This window comes from Crocuta crocuta, unplaced genomic scaffold (genome assembly GCF_008692635.1).
Source record: "Crocuta crocuta isolate KB4526 unplaced genomic scaffold, BGI_CrCroc_1.0 scaffold479, whole genome shotgun sequence".
Taxonomy (NCBI): Eukaryota; Metazoa; Chordata; class Mammalia; order Carnivora; family Hyaenidae; genus Crocuta; species Crocuta crocuta.
In genome coordinates, this window is record NW_027531875.1 from 1,873,434 (window position 1) to 1,892,478 (window position 19,045).

Below are 19,045 nucleotides of genomic sequence, written 5' to 3' on the forward strand. Positions count from 1 at the left end.
GTCCAACCTGCTTTCCTCTAAATCATCTTCAAAGGCAAGATTCCTATTTGCCCTATCCTCCTCATAGGAGCTGAATGTCTTCTGGTCTCCTACAAAGGTATCAGTTTATAACCATTCCCACGTTCCAAGATACTAATTTTAACATGTGTTATGCCCAGATCGCGATCTCCCCAAAATCCCAAGACCACCAAGGAGTCCGAGTCACGTATGCAAAGGCAAAGGGCTTTATTACGGGCTCGAGCTCGGGCTCCCAGACCTCACCAATGCAGTGAATCCGTGCTGAGAGCCCCAAACAAGGGCAGAGTAGGGTTTTTATGGGGTTTGTGACAGGGGAGTTACAGAAGTTGTGGCAGGGGAACAGTGATCCAATCATAATTATTCAACATCATTGACAGCGGGTTTAACCATACATATTGTCTAGAGTATTCGTTACTTTTGGCGGGATCCAATTACAACATTTAAAGTACCTTTAAGTTCAACCAATCACAGAGTGAGCCTGGGGTCTTGTTCGGCAACTAACAGGTTAACCTTAACATTAGGTAACAGGGTCCTATCTATAGTTTCTATCTCCAGGCCTCTCCCTCAGTAATGTGGAGGGTGGTCGCTGGCCTTTCCAGATTGGGTGTTGCAAGGGTGGTTACTCCTGCCTTGGGCAATGTGTAACTGCCTGATAGCTTCAGGGAAGCTGGAACTCAGGCCTTCTAGTTTAGAGGGGAAACTTAAAGCCTGTCATGGAGTCAGTTTGGTTTAGATGTTTAGACTTGTGTCCTTACAGTGTGATAACTGGAGGAGTACAAATACATTACAACCAAGGAATCTTTTCTCTAGTTCACAGATTCTAGGAGGTTTATGATGCCCTTTTCAATCATATACGGAAGCAGAGACAAATGCCATTAAAATTTAAAATTCCTGTTTCCACAGCCAAAACTTTGGTTTCTCATTTTAGTCTTCTTAGGAGATAAACTGTCTTTCACGAGTATATTCCTGGTGTCTAAAAGAATCTAGTAAAGAGAAGATTCAGTAAACAATTGAATGAATAAGTGAATATTGAAGGAGACATTCTTGACAAGGTGTGAGACACATATATTACAGAAATGCCAAAACTACCATGTTGAATTTCTCAGCTGGGATAGTGATCATGAGCTAGGGAATGTTGAAGAGTAGGAAGTTAGAGAGACATCACCTAAGTCATTTATCTCTGAAAAATGTTGTCTGATATCTCTCCCATATACTTAGAACAGAACAAAGCAATGGCCCAAGATTTTCTTGTATATATTGGAAACTCATGATTGGCCATGCAGTCTTCCTGGATTAAGGCATGTGTAATCAGTTCCCCTAAACTAAAAATGCATACTGCTTTCAACAGCCAGATCCTCCAAAAGTTTTTGAGAATTCCTCTCTCTCTCCATTTATTTTTTACTCTTTCTCTTTCACTAATTGAAACTGTTTATAAAAGCCTTTTCTTCCCATAACTAACTCTCTTACCCACTTCTACTTGTAAAGTAATAGGCCACTGTTGAATTGAAACACATTTCATATATGGCATCATAGCAAGTTTTTGTACCAAATATTCTTACTGTTAGATCAAGTATGATTATTTCTAATGTGGTCTGAAAAATTCTTTTTTTTTTCTCTTTTTTCTGAGATAGCAGTCTCATCTTGTGGTCATATAAATGATACACTTTTAAAGAGTTTTATAATTTGAGTATGAAAAGATGATACCACTTCCTTATTTTCCCATTCTATTCTTTGTTTCCTTCATTCATCTGAATAACACATATGCATATGAATTAAAAGCTTTCACACAAGTTACAGTCTTTGCTTTAAGGCCTACTACTTGCTGAAGTTTCTTGGTTTTGTTAAGAGCAAAGGAGCAGAACAATTTTGTAGCAACTAATTGCCTATAACTGTGACACATAAATGATTTGAGCCATTTCAAATTTTGTCAGCTCCATTTCCAACAGTTAGAATAACTTCCAGGAACATGAAACTACTATAACATCTCAGTGGAGAAGGCATTACAAAATATTTTTGTTGCTGTTGTTTATAGGCACAATGAACTATTTATACTTATGTAATTAAGCCATCACCAATATTCTAGATATGCATAATTCTACTGGAGTGATATAAGTATTTTAGTTCTCTCTCCTTTTTTTCCTTTCTTATCTTTTCTTTCCTTCTGGCTCTTTTATGCGGAGAGGAAAACTGGAGTCGTCAGAACAGAAACCACAGCTAGGAGTTATTTAAATTACTACATAGAGACTAACCTATTAATAGCTTCTTACTTATGCAAGATTCATGGTCAAGAACCATGGAAGTAATTTACCAAATTAATCGTTACTCATCTGTAAATTTTGTCATCAGGTAAATTTTACATGTGCCCAGATATTTCCAACTCTTGATCATCCTGAAGCCATTTAAATCCACACAATAAAGTTGACTCCTACTTGAGGCACATGATTGAAAAAAATATACTTAAGAGACTGCATACTTCCTTACTGAAACAGAAAAAAAAAAAACTTGGAAAAAGAATATTTGGAGTGAAGGAGGGGAAAGTCTGAATATGAAAATTCTTATCACTATCATTAGAGTTACTTTTTATTTGAAATACTATATATTCATTTACTCACATATACAAATGAAAGAAGTTATTCTCTTTTTCTTAGAATAGTAAAGACTGTTTATCAATTAGTAGTTTTTCTATTTTAAAATAATCCCATTCCCAAAGACTATGCACACATTTTCCTAAGAAATGAAATCTAACAATCATATATCTTTTTTCTATATGAATTTTGGAAATCAATATTTCCTAATATGCAAAGAAATTCTAAAGACTGGATGTTTTAAAAAGGTATTTCTTTAAAAAAAAAAGGTATTTCTTTTTCTTAAATATTTTTAATGCTTACTTATTTTTGAGGGACAGAAAGAGTATGAGCAGGGGAGGGGCAGAGAGAGAGGGAGGCACAGAATCAAAAGCAGGTTCCAGGCTCTGTGCTGAAAGCTCAGAGTCTAGAATTTACAAACTATGACATCATCACCTGAGCTGAAGTCAGACGCCTAACCTACTGAGCCACCCAGGTACCCCATAAAAAGGCATTTCTTTGATTCATCTTTCAAATATGTGGTGTAAAATTTTGAAGCATTTCACTAAACTGTTTATTATTCCATGATTTGAGAGAAAAATGTTTCAAATTTTTGCCTCAGTAAGGGTTTTTATTGTACTTACCAACAAAATGAGCCAAATACCATTTTTCATTTTGAGCTCATAATTTTTGAGAACCTAGAATATAGAAAATGTAGTTGTGTTGTGGGAAATTAGGAAGTTGGGTAGGTTTGTGATGTCAGAGAACTCAAGAGCTTAAGGTTATAAAGCTAAGATAATATAATAAGGAATTGTGAAAACAGCAAATGATGCCAACTTTCTGTTGTGGCTAACAGGACCTGGACTGTGCATTGTTCATGAGGTCAATACAGACTGCACAGCCTTGGATCCCCTTTTTAGGATGGTTGAATAATTTTTAACCAATTAAAAGTTAAAAAGAAAAATGACAACACAACAAAATTTCTTAGAATACAAAAAAATGTCTGGTATTGTAAATTCAAGTTTTCACTACAATTGTCCTGAAATCATAGCTTTAGTTTGTTTTGTTCCCTCTTAAGATTCAAGTACATCCAAAAAATAACATAAAAATATATTTAAAAATTGCTATAGTATATTTCTAATTTTAATTTATTTTGAACTTTAAAAATTATAATTTCAAACAAAAAAAGACAGAATGATGGATTAGAAAGAGATATCTGAAGTATAAATTTGGCATTGTTGATGACAACATAGTGTGATACTTAAATGTTTTTTATGGATTATAAAGCTCACCTACTTAATGTTTTCATTCTAACCCTTGTATATAAGACCTGCATAGGGGTGCTTGGGTGGCTCAGTTAAGCAGCTGACTTTGGCTCACGTCATGCTCTCACACTTCCTGGGTTTGAGCCCTGCGTCTGGCTCTGTGCTGACAGCTAGCTCAGAGCCTGGAGCCTGTTTCATATTCTGTGTCTCCCTCTCTCTCTGACCCTCCCCTGCTCACGCTGTCTCTCTCTCTCTCTCAGAAATAAATTTTAAAAAATTTTAAAAAAGATCTGTGTATCTTTAATCTCTTTGTAATTGAGTTTCAAAGAGATAGATAGGTATAGATCGTGCAGCTAATTATGTTATTTTATAGTAGCTTTGTTCTGTAGTTCCCTGAGTATAAATTAGATGAGAACAGTAGCAACATATATTTTGAGAATTATATAGGAAATAACAGCAATTAAAATAAAAGCTACTGGATACAATTTAATGTTTCTTTAAAATTTTGTTTCATTGTGGGGATATAAACAAAATCCAGATGAAATCATGAATGTTTCAAATACCATCATAAAATGAAACATTTTAATATCTTCATAAGACATTTCAAACAATTGAGAGATATTAACGATTTGGTCATTTACTATTTTTTTTATTACATTCATAATATCATGTCTAAGCTTTTCATTTGTATTAATAAAAGTTGATTTCATTTGCCTGTAACTACAGTAAAAATACTTTTTCCACAAAATGTGCAAGGATTTTAGCAATTAACTAGAAAACTTTTTTTAAAATTGAGCATGTACAGGGATGTCTGGGTAGCTCTGTAGGTTAAGTGTCCAACTTTGGTTCAGGTCATGCATGATCTCACAGTTTGTTAGTTTGAGCTCCGAGTTGGGCTCTATGCTGACAGCTGAGAGCCTGGAGCCTGTTTTGAATTCTGTGTCTCCCTATCTCCCTGGCCTTACCCTGCTTGCACTATCTCCGTCTCTCTCAAAAGTAAATAAACTTTTTTAAAAAAAAGCATGTACAAAGATAAAAACAAACAGAGACAAAACAATATATCAAGACCACCACGGCACATCCAAGAGCACCAAGATGTATTGTATAATTCACCAAGGATAGCTAAATTTAAATATTTGCCATTGATTTCCTATTAGAATCATGTGACCTGGAAAATGCCAAATGTAAAGATACTGTAAGACTTGTGAAATCTTGTTCTGTTGCCAAGATATACTCCATAGACCGTTCTAGATAGAATTTCTTAAATTGGGTAGTATTGCTATTTTTATTTTATTTATTTATTTTTTAATCTTTTTTAATGTTTTATTTATTTCTAGGAGAGAGAGAGAGAGAGAGACAGCGTGAGCAGGGGAGGGTCAGAGAGAGAGAGGGAGTCACAGACTGAAACAGGCTCCAGGCTCTGAGCTGGCAGTCAGCACAGAGCCCGACGCGGGGCTTGAACCCACGAACCGTGAGATCATGACCTAAGCGAAAGTCGGAGGCTTAACCGACTAAGCCACCCAGGCGCCCCAGTATTGCTATTTTTAATTATGAAACAATTACTGCAAGCTAGGAAGAGGTGGATGAAATAAGACACTAATAGATAATAATAAAAAATGATTTTCTTTTAAGAGACTAAAAAACTTAAAACTGCCATGATATATCACAGAATTGTTACAGAGAAAAGAATTTGAGTACTCTTTCATGTCCTCATGAAATGTAAACACAATCTAGCTGCTTTGGCCTTCTGGCTCCCTGACCTCTCCTCAAGGCTAGGAGAAAGTCAGGATCCCCTTGTGTTCTTCTACCTGCCCTCTAGCCTGGTAACTCTCCCGGTGGTAAGCTGGGGCAATAGTAGAGCTTACATTGCTTGTTTCCAATCCTGTTGTGTGTAAAGCTGTAGGCAGAAATTTCAGTAGTCACTGATGTATAATAAAAATGGAAACTCTTTCCTGTGGGGAATAAATTCAATAATACAGTGTATACCTTCTATACAGCAATAACAATAATACAGTAATAACCTTACAAATATACCACACATTCACTTTCCTTTTGGTAGCAATTGCATAAAATAAAATTTTCCATCATTCCTGTTTGTGTGTGTGTGTGTGTGCGTACGTTTGTGCGCTCATGCACGCATGTGTATGAAATCAGTGTCAGTGTTTAAAAACAAAGTATATTTTTAAGTGAGTACACATGAAGTAAATTTGATAAAGATTTTAAAATTTGACAATAATTGTAACATTACCAATAATAATGTGTGAAGCTAAGAGAAGCTTTTCTATACTATTAAAAACAAACAAACATGGTCTCTCAAAAATCAAACTTTTTAATCAACCATGATTACTAGATGGAAAATGGAATTTTCTTTCTATTCTTTTTAAGGAAAAAAATAACAGTATCTTATTAAGAGATGACTAACAATTATGCTACCAAAAATATGGCAACAGTCACCAACTATGTATAAATGGGCACAAAGATTAGGAGCAAGGAAGTGCCTATAGAAGAAAGTGTGAACTTTTTTAGAATTCAACACTCTAATGACCTTAATGATGAGTCTGTCTTTCACAGATGACAAGCACCATGGCAGAATAAAAAGATTTTAGACAGTAATTGGGAGCTGTATGAAGAACTATGATCTCAAGTAAGATAAACATATGGACAATTATAAAAGATAGTTTCATTGTAACAGCATTTGTAATCTCACTTTTTGTTTTCTATATTATTTAAGATACTAATGCATTGAAAAAATATTATTACTTAAAATTTTTTTAAAGTTTATTTTTTAGACAGAGACAGAGTGAATGGGGGAGGGGAAGAAAGAGAGGGAGATAGAGAATCCCAAACAGGCTCTGTACTGTCATCGTGGAGCCTGATGTGGGGTTCAAACTCACCAACTGTGGTATCATAACCTGAGCGGAGACCAAGAGTTGGATGCTTACCCAGGTGCCCCATGAAAAGAATTATTAATTTATGTTTTGCAACACATGTCTATAGTTGTAATTTTGTGATATCAACAAACAAAAAGGATGGGGAGAGAGTTGTAAAGGAATAATTTTGTATGTTATTGAAATTAAGCTGCTATAAATCCAAATTGGAGTGTTATAACAAAAGGATGTTAAATGTATCCACATAGTAACCACAAGAAAAAAAGTAGCTATAGAAGATACACAATAGGAAATGAGAAAGGAATATAAATATTTCACTAAAAATAACTAACACAAAATAGTCATATAGGAACTGAGGGACAAACATACTATAAGGCTTCTAGAAAACAAAGAGAAAAATAATAAAATTTAGTCCCTCCTTGTCAGTAATTGCTTTAAATATAAATGGATTAAACATTCTAATCAAAAGACCATGATTGACAGAATGGATTAAAACATTTGATCCAACTATATGCAATCTGCAAGAGACTTATTTTATTTTTTTTTAAATTTATTTTTTTACAAGATTCATTTTAGATGCAGATATACAAAGAGATTGAAAGTGAAAATATGAATAAAAATATTCCATACAAATAGTAACCAAAAGAGCAGAAGTGGCTATTGTAATAGCAAGCAAAATAGACTTTAAAACAAACCAAAACAAACAAGAGACAAAGAAGGACATTTTATATTATTAAAAGGTTCAGTACAGCAAAGATATATAACATGTACCTAGTAATACAACATAAAACTATATGAAGGAAAAACTGACATAATTGAAGGGAAAAAATATATGTAAAATAATTGCTGGAGATTTTAATACACTACCTTAAGTAATGGATAGAACGACCAAATAGAAGACAAGTAAGAAAATAGAAAATTTAACAACACAATATATCAACTAGATCGCAATATACCAACTAGATTTAACCAACAATAGCATACACATTCTTATGAAGTACATATGGGACATTTTCCGGGATAGATAATATATTAAGCCACAAACTAACTCTTAATAGCCTTAAAAGAGACAAGATGTCTTCTCTGACCACAGTGAAATGAACTTAAAAAACAATAACAGAAGTAAAATAGGAAATTTCACAAAATTTTGGAAATTAATATGCTCTTAAATAACCAGTTGATCAAAGAAGAAATTAAAAGTAAAACTGGAAAATATTTAGAATTTAATGAAGATGAAAATACAATATACTAAAACTTGTGGGATGCAGTGAAAGAAGTACTAAGGAAGAAATTTTAGCTATAAATGGTTAGATTTTAAAAAAATGGCAAAATCTCAAATTAAAAACTGAACTTTACAACTTAAGGAACTAGAAAAAGAAGAACAAACTAAACTCTAAGTAGTTGAAAGAAAAAAATATAAAGATTAAGGTAGAGGTAAATGAAGCAAATAATAAAAACAATACAGAAAAATAAATGAAACCAAAAATGGGTTCTTTGAAAAGTTCAACAAAATTGACAAACTTTTAGCTATATGAATTAAGATAGAAAGGACAACTCAAATTACTAAAATCAGAAATGAGAACCAGGATATTACTACTGAGTCCATAGAGATAAAATGGATGATAAGCTAGTACTTTTAACATTGCACACAAGGGACACCTGGGTGGTTCCAGTGGTTGAGCATCTGACTCTTGATTTCAGCTCAGGTCATGATCCCAGGATCATGGGATTGAGTCTTGCATTGGGCTCCACACCAAGCATAGAGCATGCTTGGGTTTCTCTCTCTCTCACTCTTTCTCTCTCCTTCTCACCCTCTGGCCCTTCCCCACTCAGTCTCTCTCTCTAAAATAAAAGAAAATAAAATAACAAAAAGCCCAATTGTATACCAGAAAATTAGGCAAGCTAGATAAAATGGACAAATTCCCAGAAACATAAAACTTGCAAGACTAAATCATGAAGTAGAAAATATCAGTAGAGCTGTAACCAGTATGGAGATTGAATTAGTAATAGAAAATCTCTCAACAAAGAAAAGCCTTGGATCTCAAGGTTTCACTGATGAATTCTGCTAAACATTTAAAGAAGAACTGATACCAATTCTTCTCAAAGTTTATTTAAAAACTGAGAAAGAGGGATCACTTCCTAATTCATTCTATGAAGCTAGCATCACCTTGACACCAAAACTGAACAAAGACACTACAAGAAAACTATAGACCAATAGCCTTTATGAATATTGATTTCAAAATCCTTAACAACATTCTAGCAAACAAAATTCAACAGCATATTTAAAAATTATATACTATAAGCAAGCAAATTTGTTTCGAGAATGCAAGAGTGCTTCAACATACAAAAACATGATCAATGCAATATACCACATTAACAGAAAAAAAAACACATGTAACAGAAGAAAAACCTACATTGATCATTGCAATTGATGCAGAAAAAGCATTTGACAAAAATTCAACATCCTTTTATGACAAAAACACTAAAAAAACCCAAGAATAGAAAGAACCATCCTCAACATAATTGAAACCATATATTAAAAACCCACAGCAAATGTCATATTCAATGTTGAAATACCAAAAGCTTTTCCTGTGAGATCAGGAACAAAGCAAAGAAGTCTCCCTTCACTACATCTATTTAACATAGTACTGGGAGTTCTAGCCAGAGAAATTAGGCAAGATAAAGAAATATAAGGTATCTAAATTTAAAAAATGAGAAGTAAAATTGTCTGTGTTCATGGATATGATCTTATATATTGAAAACTCTAAAAATCCCCCCTCAAAATGTTTGAATTAGTAAATGAATTCAGCAAAGCAGCAGGATATAAAGTCAACCCACAAAAATCAGTTGTAGTTTTGTACAGTAACAATGAATTATATGAAAACAAAATTACAAAATCAATTCCACTTATAATAGCATCAAAAGAATTAGTACTTAGGAATTAACTGAGGAGATGTAAGTCTTGTATGAAAACTATAAAACATTGCTGAAAGAAATTTAAGAAGACACTAATAAATCGAAACTCATTGCCCATCAACAGAAAAATGAAGAAATCAATTTTGCTGTGCTCAAAGAATGGAAAATTACACAGTGATGAAATAGGATAAATTGCAGCTACACATGGTGATACGGATAATGCTCACAGTCATAATGCTAAGTGAGAGAATTGGGATCAATTGTTTCTGTATTATTTCATTTTATATACATATTTAATTTATACAATTATGGAGAAAAACAAAGGAGTGACATGCAGTTAGAAACATAATAACTTTGGGGATAAGAGAGAAGTTAATAATTTGGAATGTGAAAATATTTAACTTCTAGAGTATTGACAAAGTTTCATGTCTTGCTTGGATACTGGTTACATGGGTTTCTACTGTAAAAGAAAGCATTAAATCCTCATTGTTTTGTCTTTATCGAATTTTTAAATGTTTTATTTTTCACATGTAAGTGAATTAAATGGAGAAATACTTTCCTAAAAATTATGTGAGATAAACTTTGAGATATAAAGAACAGATCAAAAGTTAAAAATATAATACAACCTTCAGAAACAGATAGTACTAAAAAGAAAGAAATATCAAAGGTCATTTACCAGACTGAAGAAAGTTACAAGTCTTTTGGTCAAATTGCAAATCTCATAAAACTAAGTCAAGTCTTAAACCTCTTGCTTCCTTCCGAGTAGGGGCCTCTTAAAAAAGAAAACAGATTATCAGGCCAAGAAAGTGAGGTCACTACTGGATACTAAGTGACTGAAAAGTGAGTAAGTACTGACCATAATTTGGCAACATTTTTCTTTGTTATTTATAGGAATACAAGGTTAAGAAATGCTTGGCCAATTGGGGGATGGGCATTTGCAAGGAGGAACGACCTCAGATGTAAGGACAGTACCTGTCAAGTAACTTTTAAGCTCTCCTTACAGCTTCTCACTTCCCTTACTCTGTCTTCAGAGACATGGAAACCCTAGGATAGGTGATAGATAAATATTAAGAAGCATTGTCTCATTGTGAAAATTTGAGTTTTATATTTGAATATTTTAGACTGTAAGAGAATGAGCTTCTTGACGGTTAGGGACATTTCTGGATTGTTTCGTGAGCTGACATCTGGAACACAGTAGATTTTTCAGAATATAACTTTGTGGAAATAACTACATCGGTGATATGGTTATGAAGAAGATGACAATATGACAACCCAAAGGACACTACTCTGAAATAAGAATTAATTTGAGATGAAGATATATGAGAATCAACAAATACAAGAGAGTTTCTCTAAACTTCCCTTATCTGGCTAAAAAGAGAGCTTAAAAAACACAAAATCTCAATGATTTAATTATATAAATCTGCTCTCTGGGAACGACATCACCCAGGGAATATTGACTCTTCTCACAGGAGATGAGATAAAAAATTCACACTGGTCCAACAGAGACATTGTTACAAACTATCCTTCCCATCTACTCTCATAAGAGCCCATTTATCTTTCCTAAAAATCATTTGATCTCCCATATGTAGCCTCCCTCCCAGTCCATTTCCCCTATTAAAAGTTAATAAATTTGTATGCCTTTTCTCTTATTAATCTGTGTGTTGTTAGTTTAAGTCACCATACCCCTCAGTTATGTACTACAGAGGATCAAGGAAATGTTTTTCCTCTTCTACACTTCAGAACTCTAAAAACTGGTTAAAAATAATGAATAAACTGTTTATACCTGTAAGTGATAAACCATTTGTATGAAAAATTTTGCATGTAAGTTTGCACATTTGTTTGTATTTGTACTTTCTTTTCTGAATAACTGCAGAAATAATTACAGACAGCATATTTTGCATTACTTTTGCTTTATGGAGTAATGGTTTCCAAATGTAATCTAATTATTTCATCTTAATGACTTCAAATTTGTGTACACCTTTCACAAAATAAGGATTGTAATTATACAAGTATTTGTAGAGATTTGATTTTATCAGACTTACTGCTTAATCATTTCTTTAATTATGATTAAGTTAACCATATGTTACACTCCATAAATGACACACTAACTTAATGACAAGCAATATTGCTTGTTTAGAGGTGTATGAGAATAAAATGCAAAAGCCAGCTTTGAAGGAAGAAAAAGACTGGTTAGCTAACCTTCTGTTAACACTTAACATAGCAAATGCCAATGAGTCCTGGCAGTAATTTAGTTCATTTTTGAAAACTGATAAGTATTAATACTCTGGATACTTTAAACTATTCTAGTTGGAGTTCAAATCTGAAATAGCCTGTGTCTCTTCTAAATTCCAAAATGCCCCTTACCTACTACCTAGCAATTGTACTACTGGGTATTTACCCAAAGGATACAAAAATACTGATTTGAAAGGATACATGCACCCAATGTTAGTAGCAGCATTAACAGCAATACCCAAATTATGGAAAGAGTCAAAATGTCCACCGACTGATGAATGGATAAAGAAGAGGTATATTTAAATTATTTACATTCCCATGTGTGTATTTATTTATACTATGGCCTGGTTCCATTAAAAAAAAAAAAACAAATGAATGACAAGATGCACTACTTTTTTATATTTACTTTAGAGAGAGAGAGAAAGAGAGAGAGAGAAGAGGACAGAGGATCTGAAGCAGGCTCTGTGCTGACAGCAGAGAACCTAATGTGGGGCTCAAACTCATGAACTGTAAGATCATGATCTGAGCAGAAGTTGGGTGTTTAACTGACTGAGTTACCCAGGTGCCCCAAGATGCTCTACTTTTCAGAAGTTGGAATCTGGAAGCAAATCTGAGTTTGAATGATCACTTCTGCCTATTGCAACTTATGTAACATTGGCAAGTTACTATGAATATGCATTGGTTTCCTTATCTGTGAAATATAGGTTTTAATACTACCAAACTCATAGGTTTGTTTTGAAGGCCAAACAATATATTTGAGACCTCACTGAAATACTTCCTCCCCCCCAAAACTACAAAGTATAAGTAGTAGTAGTAGGATCCTATTTTCCTATAACCTAAAGCAACTTAAAATAAAATGTAATTTATTTACTTATGTTTGTTTATTTTGAAAGAGATAGAGAGGGAGAGAGAGAGGGAGAGAGGAGAGAATGTGTGTGGGGGAGGGGCAGAGAGAAAGGGAGAGGATCTCATGCAGGCTCTGTGCTGTCAGTGCAAGTTCCCTATGCAGAGCTTGATCTCATGAACCGAGATCAACACCTGAGCCAAAATCAAGAGTCGGATTACTTAACTAATTGAGTGACCCAGGGTTCCTGTTTAATTTTTTTTTTTTAAGTAAAATATAATTTAAAGTGCAAATGCATGGAAATAACTTTCCAGGAATGTGGCTAAATTATATTCCAGTGCAAATTTTGTAGATACCTTTGTAAGTTTTAATTGGCAATTTGATTTTTTGACCAATGGAAAGTGAGCAGAAGAGCATTTGTCACTTTTGAGCAAAAGGCTTTAAAAGCTAGTATATGGTTTTCAACCTGCTGTCCCTTGGCACAGTGACTAATGGCGCTCCAGATCTAGAGGTTCTGTCAGACTGAGTTCTATGATGGAGAATAGCAAGAGTAACAAATGTTTATTGTTTTAAGTCAATAAGATTTGAGGTAGTTTGATTTTGGCTCATAGCCCAGCATGACATGATTGAATATACGTATATGTTGAGGGTTTAATTTTGTTCCCCGTGAAAAAGATATGCTGAGATCCTACCTTTCAGTACCTCTGAATGTGACCTAAGTTGAAAATATGGTTATGCAGATACAATGAAGTGAAAATAAGGACATATTGGATTAGGCTGATCCTAATTCAATGACTGATGTTAAAGAGGAGAACTTGGATACAAAGACATACAAACAGAACAGATGTGATTAAGCAGACAGAGAATGGAGTGTGCCGCTGGAAGCCAAAGAAAATCATGGACTGTTGGCAGCCAAGAGAAGCTAGGAGAGGGCTATAGAAAACTCTCTTCCAGAAGGAAGCAACTTTACCAACCAACTCCTTCTTGATTTCATACTTCTGGTCTGCAGAACTGTGAGAAAATAAATTTTTGAAGTTTTTAAGCCACGTAGTTTGTGATATGTTGTTAAAGCAACCTTATCTATTTATCTAACATCTCTCTCTCTCTCTCTCTCTCTCTCTCTATATATATATATTCATCTATTCATCTATCCATTTCTCATTAGGAGTTCTCAATTGTCAGTGTGCAGAAGATTCTTTAGGATTGCTTAATGATACACTGCCAGGGGCGCCTGGGCAACTCAGTTAAGCATCAGACTCGGTTTCAGTTCAGGTTATGATCTCCTGGTTCGTGAGTCCGAGCCCCACATTGGGCTGTGTGCTGACAGTCTGTTTGGGATTCTGTCTCTCTCCTCTCTGCCCACACCCCACTCATGCTCACTTGCTCACTCTCTCTGTCTCAACATAAATAAATAAAACTTTAAAAAATAATAAAAATTGGGGCACTGGGTGACTCAGTTGGTTAAGCCTCTGACTTCAGCTCTGGTCATGATCTCGTGGTTCATGGGTTCAAGCCCTGCAGTGGGCTCTGTGCTGACAGCTTGTAGCTCAGAGCCTGCTTTTAATTCTATGTCTCCCTCTCTCTCTGTTCCTCTGCTCATACTCTGTCTGTCTCTCTCTCTCAAAAATAAAGAAACATTGAAATAATAATAATAAACTGCCAGCCCAGATATTCTGATTCATTTGGTCTTGACTGGGGCTCAAGGATATGGAGTTAATTAAATACCAGAAGTGGTTTTGATACTGCTGTTGTAGAGAAAACAGAATTAATGCCATGATACAATGTAGATTAGCTTGATTTTATTGGTGTTGAGTATATAAAGAATCTTGCAGCAATGGGATGTCATGAGTAAAGGTACTGTAGGAATAATATTCTAGATATTCCCAGAAGGAAAATATCTTGGTTGATGCTCAAGATGGTATTGTTGGTTCTACAAAAACAAGTTAGGAAAAGACTGAAATTCATTAAATACCTTGCTCTATGTTCCAGTCTTAATCCAGAAGGCCTGGAAAGACATTCATTTTATTTTTTTATTTTGGGAGAACTGAAGGTGGTAATTTAGTAATTGAAGAATGCAGAGAGAATCTTTATTGAGCAGGGGTGTTCCCCACATGTATACTGCGCTGAAAAACTCTGTATTGCATTTCGTATTGGAAGTAAGACTGATGATCTAATTGTGAAGCAGTCTCTGGAACTAGAACAGATACATTAGATTTCAAAATTAGAGCTCTTTCTACAAAACTAAGTGCTTTGGTTACCAGGTGATTTTGTAGTTCAGGACAGATGATTTGATAGAGTTTAACAGAGGATTCATACCAACATAACAGTGTGCAGGAAAAGAAAATAATATTCATCATATTTTGAATGTCAGCCATTTGCCAGCTACTGAACTAGGATTTTTAATTATAGAATCTTTAATGCTCACAATAATATTCCAAGGTGAAATCATATCTAATTCATAAATTCATTAATGTTTAGAAATTGAATACCTTGTCTAAGATAGCAAAGCAGTGATTTAAATCCATGTCTTAATTCCTCTAATCTTGTATTCTACGTAATATTTTCATAGGGATATTTTAAATTCATTCCACGGCCATTAACTTTTGGCTTTTTAAAATGGATCCCTTTTAAAAATAGCTCAACTCATTGGGGGATATTTCAATATTTTAAAATATCCAATTATTGATTAATATTATTTTAGTAGAGGTTAAAATCTCCATATTTATGCTCTAGGGCATGAAAACTTGCCACACAATCTATCAAAAAGAGCTTGCCATGGGCAAGGATTTCTTTAAATCCTTGTGCTGTGATTTTCTTTCTTTTTTTTTTAACTTGGGCTAATTGTTCCTTTGCTCTTTAAATTTAATACCCCAACAGTGCTTTGAGTCAGTTTTTACAACTGTGCACAATTCCTCCACAGCAATGGAGTGGTATATTCAGTGTATATGTAGGATACTGTAAAAAGTGTCTCAGAAGTTAGGTTTGTAGGGTTCATTTTCAGTAAGATGGGTCTAACTTGCTGCTTGAAACTGACAATTCTGTGCCTAATTGAGCATGCAGTTACACTTCAATGCACTCTAGCATTTTCATGGAGTAGCTTAGACAGCAGAAAGCCCCAGGGCATTGAGCAGGGTTGGAGCAATGTAAGGAAATTTGGCAAAACCTTGTGAGTCTGCATTGAATTTCCACTTTAGCTACTACTCCCATTCTGCATTTTCTGGCTTTTTTTCATATCTGCATGTAATCAATCCAAAAGGAATAAAGTCTAATATAGGGAAATGATGTATTTGTAAAATAAGCATTATATAAGATTTACATAATTCCATATTATTGTCTCATTGTACTTGTAAAATGAACTCAGAAGTGCATATATAAAATTTGGTGAATTTTGCAGGTTCCTGAACTTTAGATAGCAGTAACAATTATTTCAGGTGAGACTTTCAGTTTTACTCCAAGACTGACAATATGAATCTATATGTCATTTGACATTTAGTCTCATTTATTTAACATTAGTTGCAAAGCACAAAACATTTGATTATTCTCTGAAATCACTTTGAAGAATATTTTAATTTACTGGGCAAAAAACATTGTAAAGCTGTAATAGTCTTCCCTACATATTTAGCTATTTTAAATATAAGGAAAAAGACTTTCCATTAAACATGGAAAATTAATCACAAAAATATATCCAATCTGTCTTGAAGTTTCACTAAAATACGGAAAGAAATAAAAATGATAATAAAGCCTCATGGACAAAACAATAGGAGGTAGGAAATGAGAGTAGATAAGAAATGTCAATATATTGTAAATGGAAAGCAGATAGATATATTGGTAACTGACTACTTACCAGTATGAAAAATGTTACAAATATAGTGCCCACAGAAGGCAATATCAAGAAAAAGATTGAGGGTCATCTGGGTGGCTCAGTTAGTTAAGCATCTGACTTTGGCTCAGGTCATGATCTCCTGGTTTGTGAGTTCGAGTCCCGCATCAAGCTCTACACTGACAGTGCAGAGACTGCTTGGGGTTCTCACTCTCTCCCTCTCTGCCCTTACCCCCCTTGCATTTTTTCTTCTTTCTCTCTCTCAACTCTCAAAATAAATAAATAAACTTAAAAAATGAAAAAAGAAGGTTGTTTCTTTCTTTAGAATCTTAGAAAAGTTTAGCAACTAGTGACACTAAGAACCTTAAAAGATTGTATCAAGTATGGGTATGAAATTAATCACTGCATGAGAGTCTGAAAGAAGCAGCTAAACTCTAGATCTCTACCACCTCTGCTGCAGGTTCATTGAGCTTCATGTTCCATGCCACCCATCCAACCCTCTCAAAAGGTCAGAAAATTATTCCTTAGTCATAATTTGTAAAAATAAACCTAGAATTCTGGGAAGTCAGGGGTAAAAGTAGAAGTGTTTACATGAAAGCTTTCATATTGCATGGTGAGATCCTTCAGTCTAATTTTATTCTTTGGCAACTAGCATAGTAACCCCAGGCTTACAATTTAAGTTAGAAAAATTAGAGATTTTTTATGGCTAAACAAACTGGAAGAGGCAAATTTCCCATCCTACTACCCCCACCCCCCAAAATAAACCTTAAAGGAATAGTTGACATTACAGAATCTTCTTGAAGGGCTAGTCAAGCAGTAGGTAAACTCTTATTGTAAAAGACCAGATAGCAAATATTGTAGGCTTTGCAGTCCAAAAGGCAAATTGGAGGTGACCTTATAATATATGTATATGTTCTCTATATATTTTTATATGTTATAATTACATATGTATAACATATATGTGTGTTGTTTTTTAATGAGACAAAAACTAAGGAATGAGTTGTTAGAACAGAAGAAGAAGCTTTTGAGGATGACACCGTGCAGATGTGCAGATGAATCAGAAAGTACCAGAAGTGCCTGACAGTTACTTCAGCCTCATTATAATGCTAAAATCCCCCTCTGAATATTCACTCCAAGCCCTAATAAAAGGATCCTGCTTCCCTGTGTTTGGGAAGTAATGGCTTTGCAAATTATTCCCTGTGGTCTCCTTATTTGTACAAATAAAGATGATTTCATGAGGCAAGTCCACCTGGTGTAGTCTCTGTCTATAACTCATCCAAAAAAGTACCAACTTTAGTCTGATAACAGAATTCATCCCCTATAATTTTGTCACACAACAAGAATGATATATAAATGGAGTCACACGGTACGTAATATTCAATATTGGTTCTTTTCACTCAATAATTCTTTCAAGATCCATCCACCTCATTGAATGTGTCAATACTATACTCCTTTTTAAAGTAGTATTAAACAGTTTGTTTAAACGGATGCCCATTGAGGGGCATTTGTCTTATTTCCAGGTTTTGGCTATTACAAATAAATCTTTTATGAATATTGGTGTACGAGCTTTTTTGTAGACATACAGGTGGTACTGGAGAGAAAATATCTTTGTTTTTGCATGGTTAGGGCTTTACAAACAGGTTTTTCTAAGACATGGGTAAAAGAAGTCTTGGAAGTTACTGGTAGATAAGAGATTGAACTCTCCAGCAGTAAATGCTTGCATTTCAAAGCAGGATGAGCCATGGAAACATTTTATAGGTTAAAACTAGATGACTCTTGTTTTATTTTCACCCTGGAAACATTTATTTACAGTCCAAAGGGGAAGAAACAACGATCTTTCCCTTTTTTGATTCCAAGGAGAATTGGTCTATATTAGAAACAGTGGTTACCCTCTTTATCCCAGAAGTTGGGGAGAGGGAGACTATTCCTTTCCTAAGTATATTCTCAGATTCATAGTTTTGGTTCCTAACCTACAGTACACTCATGATCTGTAAGGTGATATTTATCTTACTCTCTTTGCATCAACCCAGAAAAAAGAAGAATTGGGGAAAATAGAAATAAAGTAGTTACTGTGTTACTGAGTAACTAAAATGTCATTGACCTAAAATATTAATGCCTGCTTTTAAGGTATTACAAATTAACATAAATATTAAAAGTTACAATATGTTTTCACTTGACTGGAATTAAAACCCAAGAGTATGATTGTTCAGTTGTGTAGTAGGTATGTTAGTTAATACCATTTAAAAATTTTCCCATTATTTTCCCTAGTAGATATATTCTCATACAGTCTCATCAGCAATGTATGAAAATTACAGGTTTTCTGAATTCTCACAGCATTTGGTATTGTGACTTTTTGAAAAAAAGTATGGCTGTTTTAATAAGTATATAATGATATCTCATTATGGTTTCAATTTGCATTTCCCTAAAGTCTACATGTTGAATCTCTTTTCATGTGTTTATTTGATATCAGCACAAGTTTTCCCCACTATCCAAGGTTC

General features: G+C 34.2%; 1 long non-coding RNA gene across 1 annotated transcript; it reads left to right on the top strand.

The window, feature by feature from the left end:
- Positions 1-3,029: 3,029 nt before the first annotated feature.
- On the top strand, positions 3,030-17,740 carry LOC144239000 (uncharacterized). The gene is made up of 5 exons (XR_013337280.1): positions 3,030-3,078; positions 6,419-6,491; positions 10,418-10,491; positions 17,008-17,055; positions 17,529-17,740. It is a non-coding gene; the product is annotated as an uncharacterized LOC144239000 (long non-coding RNA).
- Positions 17,741-19,045: the final 1,305 nt, after the last annotated feature.